Below are 15,614 nucleotides of genomic sequence, written 5' to 3'. Positions count from 1 at the left end.
ACAGTCCTGAAACCAAGCGCCACCAGCAGGTGCAACCACACAGATCCGGATTCCTAACATAACCCCCCCCTTTAGGAGCGGCCTCAGGACGCTCCGCAATGTTCTTACAAATCCTCCGCCAGAATCACGAAAAAGAGCAGGAAATAAAATAAGCAGCAAATGCCAAGACTGGGTGGGCAGGGAGGGAGATAATTCAAAAATAAATATTACCAGATCTGGCTGGGTGACAGGAGTGTTTGAAAACTGGATGACAGGAAACTGAAAAGTCTTAATAGAAGATGGATGGAAAATGTCAGGCAGGACCACAGACAAGAGGCTAGCAGGTGGAACATCAGGCCAGGCAGTGAACTGGATCCCCTCAGTCTGGGCAGCAGGCTGGATCACCCCAGGCTGGGCAGCAGGCTGGATCACCCCAGGCTGGGCAGCAGGCTGGATCACCCCAGGCTGGGCAGCAGGCTGGATCACCCCAGGCTGGGCAGCAGGCTGGATCACCTCAGGCTGGGCGGCAGGCTGGATCACCTCAGGCTGGGCGGCAGGCTGGATCACCTCAGGCTGGGCGGCAGGCTGGATCACCTCAGGCTGGGCGGCAGGCTGGATCACCTCAGGCTGGGCGGCAGGCTGGATCACCTCAGGCTGGGCGGCAGGCTGGATCACCTCAGGCTGGGCGGCAGGCTGGATCACCTCAGGCTGGGCGGCAGGCTGGATCACCTCAGGCTGGGCGGCAGGCTGGATCACCTCAGGCTGGGCGGCAGGCTGGATCACCTCAGGCTGGGCGGCAGGCTGGATCACCTCAGGCTGGGCGGTAGGCTGGATCACCTCAGGCTGGGCGGCAGGCTGAATCACCTCAGGCTGGGCAGCAGGCTGGATCACCTCAAGCTGGGCAGCAGGCTGGATCACCTCAGGCTGGGCAGCAGGAGCAGACTGGATGCCATCAGGAGGAGGAGCAGGCTGGGAACCACCCGGAGGAACAGCAGAGGAAGACTGTAATTGCTGGACAGCAGCAGCAGAAGTCTTTAGAGGCTGGGCAGCAGAAGCCTCTTGTGGCTGGGCGGCAGAAGCAGAAGTCTCTTGTGGCTGGGCGGCAGAAGCAAAAGTCTCTTGTGGCTGGGCGGCAGAAGCAAAAGTCTCTTGTGGCTGGGCGGCAGAAGCAAAAGTCTCTTGTGGCTGGGCGGCAGAAGCAAAAGTCTCTTGTGGCTGGGCGGCAGAAGCAAAAGTCTCTTGTGGCTGGGCAGCAGAAGCAAAAGTCTCTTGTGGCTGGGCGGCAGAAGCAAAAGTCTCTTGTGGCTGGGCGGCAGAAGCAAAAGTCTCTTGTGGCTGGGCGGCAGAAGCAAAAGTCTCTTGTGGCTGGGCGGCAGAAGCAAAAGTCTCTTGTGGCTGGGCGGCAGAAGCAGAAGTCTCTTGTGGCTGGGCGGCAGAAGCAAAAGTCTCTTGTGGCTGGGCAGCAGAAGCAAAAGTCTCTTGTGGCTGGGCAGCAGAAGCAAAAGTCTCTTGTGGCTGGGCAGCAGAAGCAAAAGTCTCTTGTGGCTGGGCAGCAGAAGCAAAAGTCTCTTGTGGCTGGGCAGCAGAAGCAAAAGTCTCTTGTGGCTGGGCAGCAGAAGCAAAAGTCTCTTGTGGCTGGGCAGCAGAAGCAAAAGTCTCTTGTGGCTGGGCAGCAGAAGCAAAAGTCTCTTGTGGTTGGGCAGCAGAAGCAAAAGTCTCTTGTGGCTGAGCACCTGGCTGGACCGTTGGCTGAGCACCTGGCTGGACCGTTGGCTGAGCACCTGGCTGGACCGTTGGCTGAGCACCTGGCTGGACCGTTGGCTGAGCACCTGGCTGGACCGTTGGCTGAGCACCTGGCTGGACCGTTGGCTGAGCACCTGGCTGGACCGTTGGCTGAGCACCTGGCTGGACCGTTGGCTGAGCACCTGGCTGGACCGTTGGCTGAGCACCTGGCTGGACCGTTGGCTGAGCACCTGGCTGGACCGGCTGGAGCAGGGCCTGTGCGGGCTGGAGCAGGGCCTGTGCGGGCTGGAGCAGGGCCTGTGCGGGCTGGAGCAGGGCCTGTGCGGGCTGGAGCAGGGCCTGTGCGGGCTGGAGCAGGGCCTGTGCGGGCTGGAGCAGGGCCTGTGCGGGCTGGAGCAGGGCCTGTGCGGGCTGGATGCAAGCATCTGCAGGTTGGACGCAAGCGTCTGCAGGTTGGACGCAAGCGTCTGCAGGTTGGACGCAAGCGTCTGCAGGTTGGACGCAAGCGTCTGCAGGTTGGACGCAAGCGTCTGCAGGTTGGACGCAAGCGTCTGCAGGCTGAGTACAATGTTCTGCAGGCTGAAACAAAGTCTCTGTAGGCTGGATGCAAGAGTCTGCAGGCATCTGGAGGCAAGAGTCTGCAGGCATCTGGAGGCAAGAGTCTGCAGGCATCTGGAGGCAAGAGTCTGCAGGCATCTGGAGGCAAGAGTCTGCAGGCATCTGGAGGCAAGAGTCTGCAGGCATCTGGAGGCAAGAGTCTGCAGGCATCTGGAGGCAAGAGTCTGCAGGCACCTGGAGGCAAGAGTCTGCAGGCATCTGGAGGCAAGAGTCTGCAGGCATCTGGAGGCAAGAGTCTGCAGGCATCTGGAGGCAAGAGTCTGCAGGCATCTGGAGGCAAGAGTCTGCAGGCATCTGGAGGCAAGAGTCTGCAGGCATCTGGAGGCAAGAGTCTGCAGGCGTTTGGAGGCAAGAGTCTGCAGGCGTCTGGAGGCAAGAGTCTGCAGGCGTCTGGAGGCAAGAGTCTGCAGGCATCTGGAGGCAAGAGTCTGCAGGCAGTACTGGAAAATGAGCAACTGATTGTATAGTCAGGGATGGAGACAGATCAACTGCTGCAGGTGTTGCAGACCCAGGTTCAATAGGCAGTACATGCTGAATGGAGGTAGTGGGAACATATTTTCTTTTATGCTTTGATCTCCGCTTTCTTTTAGCAACTGTGGGGCCTGCTTTATAAGAGACCAAATTATTTTCTGGGCTTACTGAGGCTGTGTGCTGCAAGCTCTGATCAGCAGAAAAGGAAGGTAAGGAAGTAGACTGAGGAGTGGAAGAGGCAGAAAGCAGTTTTTGCCAGACAGAGATTAAAGTAAGAGCATCTTCATAGATACACAAACCCTGACAAACAAGAGAATACACAGATTCTATGCACTCCAACATTGCTTCATTACCTTTCCCCAAATATTGTTCCTCAAAATATACTGGATCCTCTTCTAATAGATACAATAATGATTGGATTTGGACTGGCTGTAGGGGTGCCGAGAAATCATCTGAAGGCAAATTGGACAGTGCTAAATCTACCCATATTTTAATTAAAGATTCTACTTCCTGACTACAAAATATTCCTTGGGCTACAAAGCCATGCACCAGATCAACTAAAGCAAGCAAAGATTCTCTGGGATGATCAGAGAAGAACTTCCTGCAGGAAAACTCATTTTCCTTTGCTAGCAATGCATAATATTGCACCTGATTGGGATACATTTCCAAAACTCAGGCTTGCTGCTGTGATCAGTGTGTGGCCAGAACCTACTGTTATGGCTGCTCTTAGCAGCAGACGGATAGATCACAATGTGCAGCAAAACTGAGACGGGAACCAGTGAATGTGAAATAAACAGTTTTATTATCAATCAGTGCAATTATGTACAAATTAGCAAATGGTAAATCCCACAGTGCAAACCACATAAACACAGTAACCCTAACTAACTATCTAACTATACAACAATATACAGAAATATTTACAGACCAGGCGGAACAGCAGACAAGGGCAAGGCAATTCAGAGTCAGAGTAAGCAAGGAACAGAAACCAGGAGATCAGATCAGAACAGAGCTTCTCAGAGCAGGGAGCACAGAACACAGCGATCAGGACAGCCAAGCTGAACTGAGGTTCTGGCAAGGTTCTGAGGCGGGTGGAGTCCTTAAATGCAAATCCCATCAGATGATGAATAATTGTCCAGGATGGATAACATGAGGGCCACCTGCTGGTGAATGATAGCATTACAGCTGTCCAGATGCAGAGAGCCACCAGCAGGTGAACCAGGAAACTGCAGGCAAAGAAATGTCCAAGACATGCTGCACAATGCCACCTGCTGGTGATAGATGTTAGCACAGTCCTGAAACCAAGCGCCACCAGCAGGTGCAACCACACAGATCCGGATTCCTAACAGTTGCCCAAACTTTCGCATCCCACTGTATGTACTGTATTTTTCTACTGAAAAATGTGTTTAATTGACTCTAAATGTTATTCCCATCCTTTAAATTAATATTTATCCACAAGAGGTAGCGCTCACAGTAATAACCTTTAAAAACACCTGCTCGCCTCCTCTTATACCCAGAAATATTTAAATCCAAGAGGTGGCGCTCACGGTGTATATTCACATTTACAATCACAATTATAATCACAATTCAGGTTGAAATTCAAAGTTATGTGCAGACACCGTAATCAAATCCTATAATGTCCCTTAAAAAGTCCACAATGACTTCCAGGCTTCAGCAGATGTATTGCACTAGTCCCGCACTAGTCCCGCTTCCGCATCAAGCTCCGCCCTATCGATTTCATCACCCGGTGACTCATCAGGGGCATCATGCCCCTGATGAGTCACTGGGTGATGAAATCGATAGGGCGGAGCCTGATGCAGAAGCGGGACTAGTGCATTACGGAGTGACGTGGAGGTGGCGAGGCGGACCACGGAAGGGAATCCTCAGCACACAGAGCGCGCGGCGGTGGTGGTAGTGAACCCGACGGGACTGAAGCCTGCCAGCCTTGGCCACTTATGCGGGGTAGAGCCCGTCTAAAAACTCTGAGCTATCTTATTCTGCTGGAACATGTGAGTGCAAATGGATGTTTTAATAAATGATTTTTAAAAGTTATTATACTATGTGGAGTTTTCTTTGAGGTGGCTTAATACAGAAGAATTCTCCTTGGGAGGAGGCTTACTGCTGATTTGATCTGAGAGGTGGGGGACGACCCGGGAACTGTCCCAAGGCTCATACTGGCCTAATTGGTCAGTGGATGCGGTGAGTGGCACACAAAGGGTGCTGGTGGTGGTCATCCTTGTGTTATGAAGCAATACATCTGCTGAAGCTATTAATAGGATCTGAAGAAGCCTGGAAGTCATTGTGGACTTTTTAAGGGAATAGGATTTGATTACTGTGTCTGCACATAACTTTGAATTTCAACCTGAATTGTGATTATAGTTGTGATTGTAAATGTGAATATACACCGTGAGCGCCACCTCTTGGATTTAAACTTTAAATTAATATATTTCTTATTTTCATGTTTAAATATGAATGAAAATAAACCAAGATAGGAAGGACCAGTGTGGTTTGAATTATAAAACAATATATTTTTCTAATGAAATCTTTATAGTATGCGTGACTAGGGGTGTGGCAATGGCCTGGCTTAAGTGGCCCTCTTTCTTATATCAAAAAGTTGGGAGGTATGCCCACCCCTCTGTGTTTACTATTGTACTACACACCAAAATTAGCATACTTCCACCTTGGTCCTGCCTTTCTGATTATGACTCTGTTTTACTCTAAAATACTGACTGCCAAAAAATCTGGCAGTGATTGAAGCCATGGAGAAGAGCTGCATGGAATGATCAGTCTGGAATTACATGGCCAATTGTGCTATTTCAGAGCATTCTACATTGCAGCACATATACTCCTTCATCTACAACCTCAGTATGAATGTAATCGGGTTGCTAATGTGATCACTATAGACCCTGTACATGAACAAGAAGGTATTTAGGGGAGGCCATTCGTCTGTTGGAGACACAAAACAAAGTCTAGCATTGGACTTTACTGATTTTACTTGTAGGTTGCTTAGGGTAAAAGTTTATTTCACCAGGAGCATGTGGTAGAGTCCATTTTGAATTGATATGGTAGAGTCCATCCTGTACTGATATGGTAGAGTCCGTTTTGTACTGATATGGTAGAGTCTGTTCTGTACTGATATGGTAGAGTCTGTTCTGTACTGATATGGTAGAGTCCGTTCTGTACTGATATGGTAGAGTCCATCATGTACTGATATGGTAGAGTCCATCATGTACTGATATGGTAGAGTCTGTTCTGTACTGATATGGTAGAGTCCATCCTGTACTGATATGGTAGAGTCCGTTTTGTACTGATATGGTAGAGTCCGTTCTGTACTGATATGGTAGAGTCCATCATGTACTGATATGGTAGAGTCCGTTCTGTACTGATATAGTAGAGTCCATCATGTACTAATATGGTAGAGTCCATCCCAGTGGCGTAGCTAAGGAGCTGTGGGCCCCGATGCAAGTTTTATAATGGGGCCCCTAAGCACTCTATACATAACAATTGATACGGCGCACCAAAACCAGCCAATGGCAACTACAGCGTCAGAGGTGCAAGAAGGGGGTGGGGAACAGTTTGTTGATGATTACCACTATTCAAAGTATCTATAGAAGTGATTTTTATGAGCAAAGGACCAATAGAGAGCTAATACTGTAGTTGATGGAGAGCCCTCCGGGGCCCCTCTGGCCCCGATGCGGTCGCTACCTCTGCAACCCCTATTGCTACGCCCCTGGTCCATCCTGTACTGATATGGTAGAGTCCATCCTGTACTGATATGGTAGAGTCTGTTCTGTACTGATATGGTAGAGTCCATTCTGTATTGATATGGTAGAGTCCATCCTGTACTGATATGGTAGAGTCCGTTCTGTACTGATATGGTAGAGTCCATCCTGTACTGATATGGTAGAGTCCATCATGTACTGATATGGTAGAGTTCGTTCTGTACTGATATGGTAGAGTCCGTTCTGTACTGATATAGTAGAGTCCATCATGTACTAATATGGTAGAGTCCATCCTGTACTGATATGGTAGAGTCCATCCTGTACTGATATGGTAGAGTCTGTTCTGTACTGATATGGTAGAGTCCATTCTGTATTGATATGGTAGAGTCCATCCTGTACTGATATGGTAGAGTCCGTTCTGTACTGATATGGTAGAGTCCATCCTGTACTGATATGGTAGAGTCCATCCTGTACTGATATGGTAGAGTTCGTTCTGTACTGATATGGTAGAGTCCATCCTGTACTGATATGGTAGAGTCCATCCTGTACTGAAATGGTAGAGTCCGTTCTGTACTGATATGGTAGAGTCCATCATGTACTGATATGGTAGAGTCCAGTGGCGTAGCAATAGGGAATGCTAAGGATGGACTGCACATGGGCCCTTGCACCACAAGGGTCTGCCTGGGGCCCTCCTTAAGCCACCGTATTGCTTTTCATTGGTACTTTTCTGGTACAGAACACCTCTATATGTGCTTTGAATAGTAACCATTGACAAATAGTTCCCCTCACCTGAATGAACCTCTGACACTGCGGCTGTTATTGGTAGGTGTTGGTGCTCCACTTCAGTTATGTATAGAGTGGTTGATGGAGCTCAGTGTAAAATTTGCACTGGGGCCAGGGGCCTACCAAGCTGGCACCCAGCAAAATTGAGCCAACCTAGACCCTTGCAACACCCCTCCTCTGCTCTGAGCACCCCCCCCCCCCCCACACACACACACACACCAGGGTCATAACTTTGGCTGGGAGTTGCTGCACTTAACCCTGCCCATCCTTCCGCCGATATAGCAGAGTGTGTCTGTGGAAGCACCATACATTACCTGCTTTTAGCAAAGCTAAATGTCCTGCCTGTCTTCAGCTGCACCATACAGTGAAACTCCTTGCAGCTCCCATCCCTGCATGTCACGTGACGTGCATCAGACAAGGAGTTTAACTATAAGGTGCGGCAAAGGAGGAGGTTGAAGGGGAACATGTAGCTCTACTGAAAACAATGTATGATGCTTCACAGTCGCACTCTGCATCTCCCAACAGAAACGGGCCCCACCCGCAATGATGGGGGCTGCAAGGGCTATTGTTATGCTTCTGATTGGGGCCCATGACTCCTTTGTTACACCACCAGCAGAGTCCTACCTGTACTGATATGGCAGAGTCCTTCATGTGACTGTACTAATTTGTTAGAGTCCTACCTGTACTGATATGGTACAGTCCGTGTATGTAGCAGAGCCAGGGCTGGATTTAAGCCAAGGCCACATAGGCCATGGCCTAGGGCACCATAGGATCAAGGGTAGGTGGGCAGCAGGTTATACTAGGGGGAAGGGAAGAGTCACCTGGCTACTGATACTGGAGGGAGGGGGGGTCATCAGGCTATCTATATGGATGGAGCAGGAGGGTCATCTGGCTTCTTATACTAGAAGGAAAGGGGGGGGGGGTGTCATTAGGATACCTACACTGGAGAGAATGGGGAGTCATCAGGCTATCTAAACTGGAGAAGCTGGGGGGGAGGTCATCTGGCTACCTATACTGGAGGAGAGGGTCAATGGCGTACCTATACTGGAGGGAAGGGGTCCTCTGGCTAGCTATACTGAAGGGGGCGGCTGCTAACAGTGGCCTTGGGCGTTAAAAAGTACATATCCGTCCATAAGCAGAGCCTATCATGGACCACTATGAGTAGATCCTGCAGGAGAAGCATGTTCTCTCTACCAATGTTGTGGCTGTGCTCATGTCCTGTCTGTTCTTTCCATATCTCCTTCCCACTCCCCCAGTTTAATAAGCTCTCTGGCGTTTCTAGGTTAAAACACTGTAAAGTTCCTTCTGCTTCTCAACCACAAGCACTCTGTGCTTTCCATTACTGACAGAAGATTGAAGGGGGAATTAATGTTACACTTTATAAAAGAAACGACACTGAGATATCCCCGCAAGCTGTGCTCCTACAAGAACTAGTAACAGTTTCATGAACAGGAATTATGGCAATGTGAATTAACTGGGTCAAGTCCTTGTGCTCAAGGCCATATGTGCAATGAGAAATAGTGCACAGCTGGCATTGCAGGTTGTTTTGACTGTCCTGTCCCCCCCATCCTCCACACACACACTTTCTCCCACTAATAACCCTGACTAGTAGGTGGGACAACATATGTACTGTAGTGTATCTCTTCATGAGAGCTTGTATTCTGGCTATTATGGCTGGTATAGAGGTGATTCTATCCTGTATTTTCTTGGCAGAATTGATCCTTTAGGCTGGTTTAAATGACACCCGAGGTGAAAATAAACGAATGAAATCAACAATTGTATCTATCCTCCTTCTCATAAAAAATGACTTTTCAAGATATTCCAGTTTTATTTTATATTTAAATCTACTTTGTAAGTTTTTACTGTTTTATGGTTTTTGCTCAATGTGTCATGAATGTGTCATTCATTGAGGTATGCCACAGCTAAAATATATGAACTATTGATCCTTTTTATCTGTTTCCTGCTCTCAGAAGCCATTTTCTGCTAGGAAAGTGTTTTATAGTTGTAATTTCTTATCAGTGAGTGTCACACTGTAGTCTGACTCAGTCCTGACTCAGACAGGAACTGCCACTTACATACCTGATGTTTAACTCTTTCAGGCAGAGAAAGAAAAAAGGGAACACAGCATAGTTACGTATTTGTGTGCTAGGCACGGTACATACACATGTCTGTCTCATCATGTCACATGTCACCTCAGGTATCCTTTAACATTTATTATTGTGTTGTGGTGGGGATGTGATGCTCTTGCGGCACCCCACGCAAAAAATGACAAAAATATGCCCCTGCGGCAGAGTGCTGGTCAGGAAGTACATCGCTGGGATTCCCATCAATCCGTGCATGCGTTCTGCGATGCGCCACACACCCGTTGATGAAATTCCTGCACCGCACATTGCCTCCAATGACTTCTGCCGCTGTGTGCTGCGGAAGTCATATGGTAAGTAGCTTGGTGGCGGAAACTTCTGGCACAACAGGACGCAGTAAGTGTGCTAGGCCTATTGCCTTGCATTGCCATTGCGTATAACAGGGTAATGCAATGCAAACTTGCAATGTAAGTGTAAAAGGGGCCTCAAAGTTACGTAGGGTGCTAGATTTAGTTGTTTATAATCGTCAAGCACAAGTGTCCATTGTTGCCTTTTGAGTTAACCTCAGCGATTTGCTGGGTTGGATGAATCTTGGCCATCCCCTATTGTAGTTGGCATAGCTCCTGCACATCTGTCCCTTCTCCTTAAATCAAAACATGCTGCACAGCTTGCACTGAGTCTGCAAAACTGTTGTTCCTTAGCAGTCACCTGAAACAATCACTTTAGGCAAGAGTTTTCCTAGCACAGAGCCGGGACAAGGTCCTCCAGCACCCAAGGCTGAGACATCAAAGTGCGCCCCTCCATCCCTCCCACCTCAACCATCACCTCCCCCCCCCCCCCCCCCCAACACCTTAATCTCTAGTTATTTGGCTTGCAGTCACTGCCATGTATCCCCTTTTCTTATTTCTCTTTGCTTCAAACACAATAGGGGAATGATAGCTGAGTGAGTTGTGCGCCTCCTCCTACACCGTGTCCTGAGGCTAGAGCCTCTCTCGCCTCTGCCTCGGCCCGGCCCTGGTCTAGCATGCGTAGATGATGAGGTAGCAAGCCATGGCAGAAATCAGCTGATCTCTCCTTAGGAGTGTGGTGGTTTTTAGTGCTGTTTTGGCTCACTGAATTTGGGTTTCCAGTAATGCTACTTTCATAAAGGTTTTCTCTCATTTTATAGACCACTAGTGACCTTAGCCTATTTAAAAACGGGCTAGGTCTGTCACCGATCCAGCCGCCTGCCACGCGCATGCGCCCGCCGCAGCACCCGCCGCGCGAGCACACACACACACTTCCCTTCTGCCCCGTCCTCCTCCAGCTCTATATAGTGTCTCTGCGTCCCTCCCTGCACATGCGCAGTGCTAAAAAGCACTAACACACAGACATGGGACGCAGGTACACTTGCTTTTGATTAGGTAGGATGGTTTATAGCAAAATGTGCATAGTGTTCAGAGAATTTGAGTGTGAAAAAAAGTTTGTGGCTTTCACACTGATAAGTGTGAACTCTGCCTAAAGCGTACTTAAACTGACATGTGACGTCTCATCATGGGGTGTGTGCACTAAACCGCTGTAAGTAGAATAACATACATAAAGTCTTACCACATGATGAGTACAGCAGAATGCAATAGGTCACATGCAATGCATTACACTGTACTCGTTGTGCGCAAGACTTTACATATGATTTTTACTGCAACTTACTGCATTCACCCTATGTTGATATAAACATGTGTATGTACAGTGCCATTCCCACATATAACCAGGCTGTATTCATTTTTTATTTTTTTCACTGAAACAGTTAAACATTCAGGATTGAAAATGACAGTTTTGACCTAGTTGGACTATAGGGTTACCGCCGCTAATAGCTCATTGCAGCCATAAAACTCTTGCCTGGCAGAGAACAGCTTCTGAGTGCAGGGAATAGATACATTGTCACTAGTTCATAAATTGTAGCTCTTAGACACCAAAAGACTTTCATTCAGCCTAGACAGTGAATCATTAAACCTACTTTCAAGGTTTTAAAAGCAAATAAAACTGGGATTCTAAAAAAGTAATTTTATGAGGAGGATATATACAATTGTTTATCTCCTCAGTTTTTTTTCAATTCAGGTGTGGCTGAAAGAGAACCAGAAGTCAACAAAACAGGAAGGCTGCCATCCTCACTCCCTTCTAAACAATGTCAGTTGCCTGGCTGTCATGCTGAGCTAATGGCTTCAGTTGTTTTTGTCACACACTGCAACAAGCATTCAACCAGTGAAGGTAAAACAGAGTCAAAGGAGAAAAATTACTTGATGGAACATTTCAACTATACCGGCTGGTATTGTACTGTGGAGCTCCAGGAAACATTGGGTAGATCGAAGATTTACTCTTGAGGGCTAGTTTCACCTTGATTTTGGTTCATTCTTCACCAATATCTGTTATGATTGCCTATTTGGGAGATGGTGGGGAGCGGTTAAACTTTGAGGGGGGGTTCTGGGGTTGTGGCCGGTGATAAAATATCTCTTGCATTGCTCATTCATATAAAGTTATTCTCCTGTTGACGCAGGTATGTTTGACCTGCTTGTTCTTATAAGATGCAAAGTTCAATCAAATATTTCTGAAAAACAAACAAACAGTCAAAGCATCTGGGCCACAAACTCATAGGGCTTGATTCACAGAAGCGTGATAACTCTGTTATCACACCTAAAAACTCAGTTATCACGCCTAAAAGCTTTGCACGTGCAAACCAGGGTGCTAAGTAGTTTGCACCATAGTTTACATGTGCAAACTAGAGTGCAAACTACTTAGCACCCTAGTCTGCACGTGCAAAGCTTTTAGGCGTGATAAATAACTCAGTTATCACCCTTTTGTGAATCAAGCCCATAGTATCATAGTATTAGAGGCAGAGTATCAGCACAGAAGTCAGGCATCTGGCATTGTTTATAGGGAAATGAAGATGGCAGCCTCCATAATCCTCTCAGATCAGGTTCCCTTTGATGCAATTTTTGTTTTCAATTGGTACGTAGATTGAAATGTGCCCCATTAAAATCGGTCACAGCTGCATGTGGTTGTTCCAATTTGAAGTTGCATACTAATTGTAAAAAAAAATTTGCATTGACCTCACATTCTGACTACCAATCTGTTTTGGAAGTGCAGAGTACCCTGATATCTCATGCATGGCTCCCAACTGTCCCTTTTTCTTTAGAAACCAAATCCCTCTGTCTCTTTCTTCCTCATTTGTCCCTCTTTCAGGATTGATGTACATATCTATATAAATATATGTATTTTTGTACTAAAAAATGTGTTTAACTCTAAACTTTATCCCCCTTTTTTAAATAATTATATATATTATTTTCAGATCTTAATATGAAGTGAAATAAACTAGGATAGAAAGGACTATTGTGGTTTGAATTATAAAACAACATATTTTTCTTCTGAAATCTTTATGATATGCGTGATTAGGGGTATGTTAGGGGTGTGGTTAAGGGTGTGGCATGGCTTAAAGAGACTCCGTAACAAAAATTGCATCCTGTTTTTTATCATCCTACACATTCCAAAAGCTATTCTAATGTGTTCTGGCTAACTGCAGCACTTTCTACTAACACAGTCTCTGTAATAAATCAATGTATCTTTCCCCTGTCAGACTTGTCCGCCTGTGTCTGGAAGGCTGCCAAGTTCTTCAGTGTTGTGGTTCTGCTATGAACTCACCTTTATGCACACTGCCTGTGTGTTATTTAGGATTAGAGCAGCTTCTCTCTTCTCTCTCTTATCTTTTACAAGCTGGATAAATCGTCCTCTGAGCTGGCTGGGCTTTCACATACTGAGGAATTACAAACAAGGGCAAAGCTGTTTGCAGGAAGAAAAGAGCAGCCTGAAACTTCAGTGCATGGGGGAAAGAAACACACAAATGATCTCTTGAGATTCAAAAGGAAGGCTGTATACAGCCTGCTTGTGTATGGATGTATTTTCTATGTGTGGACATACTGTACATCAACCTACTTCCTGTTTTGGTGGCCATTTTGTTTGTTTACAAACAAACTTTTAAAAACTGTTTTTAACCACTTTTAATGCGGCGAGGAGCGGCGAAATTGTGACAGAGGGTAATAGGAGATGTCCCCTAACGCACTGGTATGTTTACTTTTGAGCAATTTTAACAATACAGATTCTCTTTAAGTGATCCTCTTTCCTATCTCAAAAAGTTGGGAGGTATGCTTATGGTAATACAGAACCACTAGGACACTTTAAGAGGCTCAAAGGAACAAAAAGGTCCTCTTACTAAAAAAGCTAAGCTAAGTATAAATTTGCCTTCTCAAGACAGAAGGTATTTGCAATGGCCTGGATTGGACAGCGCAGTTTCTGCTCCCGTGGTCCATTGTAGTCCAATCTGCGTCCAGAGCAGATGTGTTTCCACCATCGGTTTCTAAAGGAAATGCAACCACTTGTACAGAAAAATCATACAGGTTGGGACTTTGTGTGGCAATTACTGCAACGGATCCATTCTGACAAGTGTGAACGGATCCTACTAATAACAAGTTATTAACAAGTAATAACGGAGTTATTAGTAGGATCCGGGGTCCTCCGTGGACTGTCAGTTTTGCAACCCGCAAAATGAACAAAGAAATGTCAATTTTGCATTGCAGTGTGATCTGAGCCTTATTCATCTATCTCTCAACAAAGATTAATAATGCATCTCTACTGAAGATTCAAGTGACGGTCATGTCTAGGAGAACTGATGGAGAAGCATGTGATTTGTTTGACCAGCTGATAGATTTGCTCTGATCACATCCTGCTTTAGCACATGATCATGGCTAGCAAATCAGAGACTTATTTATCTATCACCTGATCAAACTGATCACATGCTTTCCCATAAGGACCCATATGCAATTCACTTTTTCTCCTGAGTTTTCTCCTAGTTAATATTTTCACACCTCATCATAAAACACTTTTTAAACCACCAGCAACCAAGAAAATACTCAAAATAATTTTGATAGCACTTTTTCAACTACCGTATATACTCGAATACAAGTCGACCTTGTGTATAAGTCTACTCCAATATTCAACCCTCTTAAAGCGGAATGAAACCCAGCATTTCTTCTTTGCTCTAAAAAAATTATTTACAGCATATTATATACTACCACCATTTTTCTTTTACTAGAACAGCATTCAATTAGTTAAACACAGGTCTTGAATGTTCAGTGCAGAGAAATCTGGACACATCCGAAGTGTAGATAATGTTATCTTGTGTTTACTTAATTGTATCAAGTGGGGAATGTGACACATTCTCTGACTGTGCAGAGGCTCCTGGACACAGACAGACACTCAAAGCATTTCTGCCTTCAATACAACATGAATATAACCAGTTATGAATAAAATCCAAAGGCAGCTCTCAAAAAACTGTACTTTTGGGAACTTGTTATTTCTAAATGAATAATAATACTTATGCACAAATGCAAATATGATAACCGTATGGCATATAAAAAGTAGGAAAACACGTTTTTATTGAATATTATGTCAGGGTTTTATACCGCTTTAAGCTGGATTTTTTTATTGACTCAAGTATAAGTCTACCCCACAAAGTTAATGGCTGCACTTGGGGACCAGGAGAGGTTAATGACTGCACTGCATACAGTATTGCAGCCGTTAACATCTCCTGCCCCTAAAGTGCAACCAATGACTTCTCTAGGCCCCCAAGTGCTGCAATTATTCACTCTCTTTTATGCAGCCCAGTATTTCCCCCCTGCCCCTTTCCTTGTTAAATATTGTGGCCAGGACTTTCAGACTTCCTTTTTTGGGGCATTTCCTTTCCTCAAACTATCACTTACCACAGGGTAAATTGCTGGAAATGGGAATGTCACGATTAGTACACACATTACTCAGTGTGCTCAGTGTTGCCCGTGACTCATGTATAAGTCAACCCCTATACTTTTATGAAGTGAATCAAACCTACATTTCTAGACTTATACTCGAGTATATACAGTACTTTTGGGTCCCTTTTCAATTGTAAAATGGTTAAAAGTTATTTTAAAGAAAATATGTAACGATCGGTGTCAGCACACAGAGAGAATCTGATTATTGGTGATCTGCATTATCACCAAGAATACAGATTATACCTGATTATTGATGATCTGCAGAATCACCGATAATCCAAGTATAACTAACCTCTGGACACCTTTATAGTGTGAATGTTTGGTGCAACAGTAATGACTTTGAGTAAGACCACCCGAAGAGCAGGTGGTCTTTGGCAGTATGGACGATA

The sequence above is a fragment of the Hyperolius riggenbachi genome, chromosome 8 (assembly GCF_040937935.1).
Source record: "Hyperolius riggenbachi isolate aHypRig1 chromosome 8, aHypRig1.pri, whole genome shotgun sequence".
Classification (NCBI taxonomy): domain Eukaryota; kingdom Metazoa; phylum Chordata; class Amphibia; order Anura; family Hyperoliidae; genus Hyperolius; species Hyperolius riggenbachi.
This window is presented reverse-complemented; position numbering follows the sequence as displayed.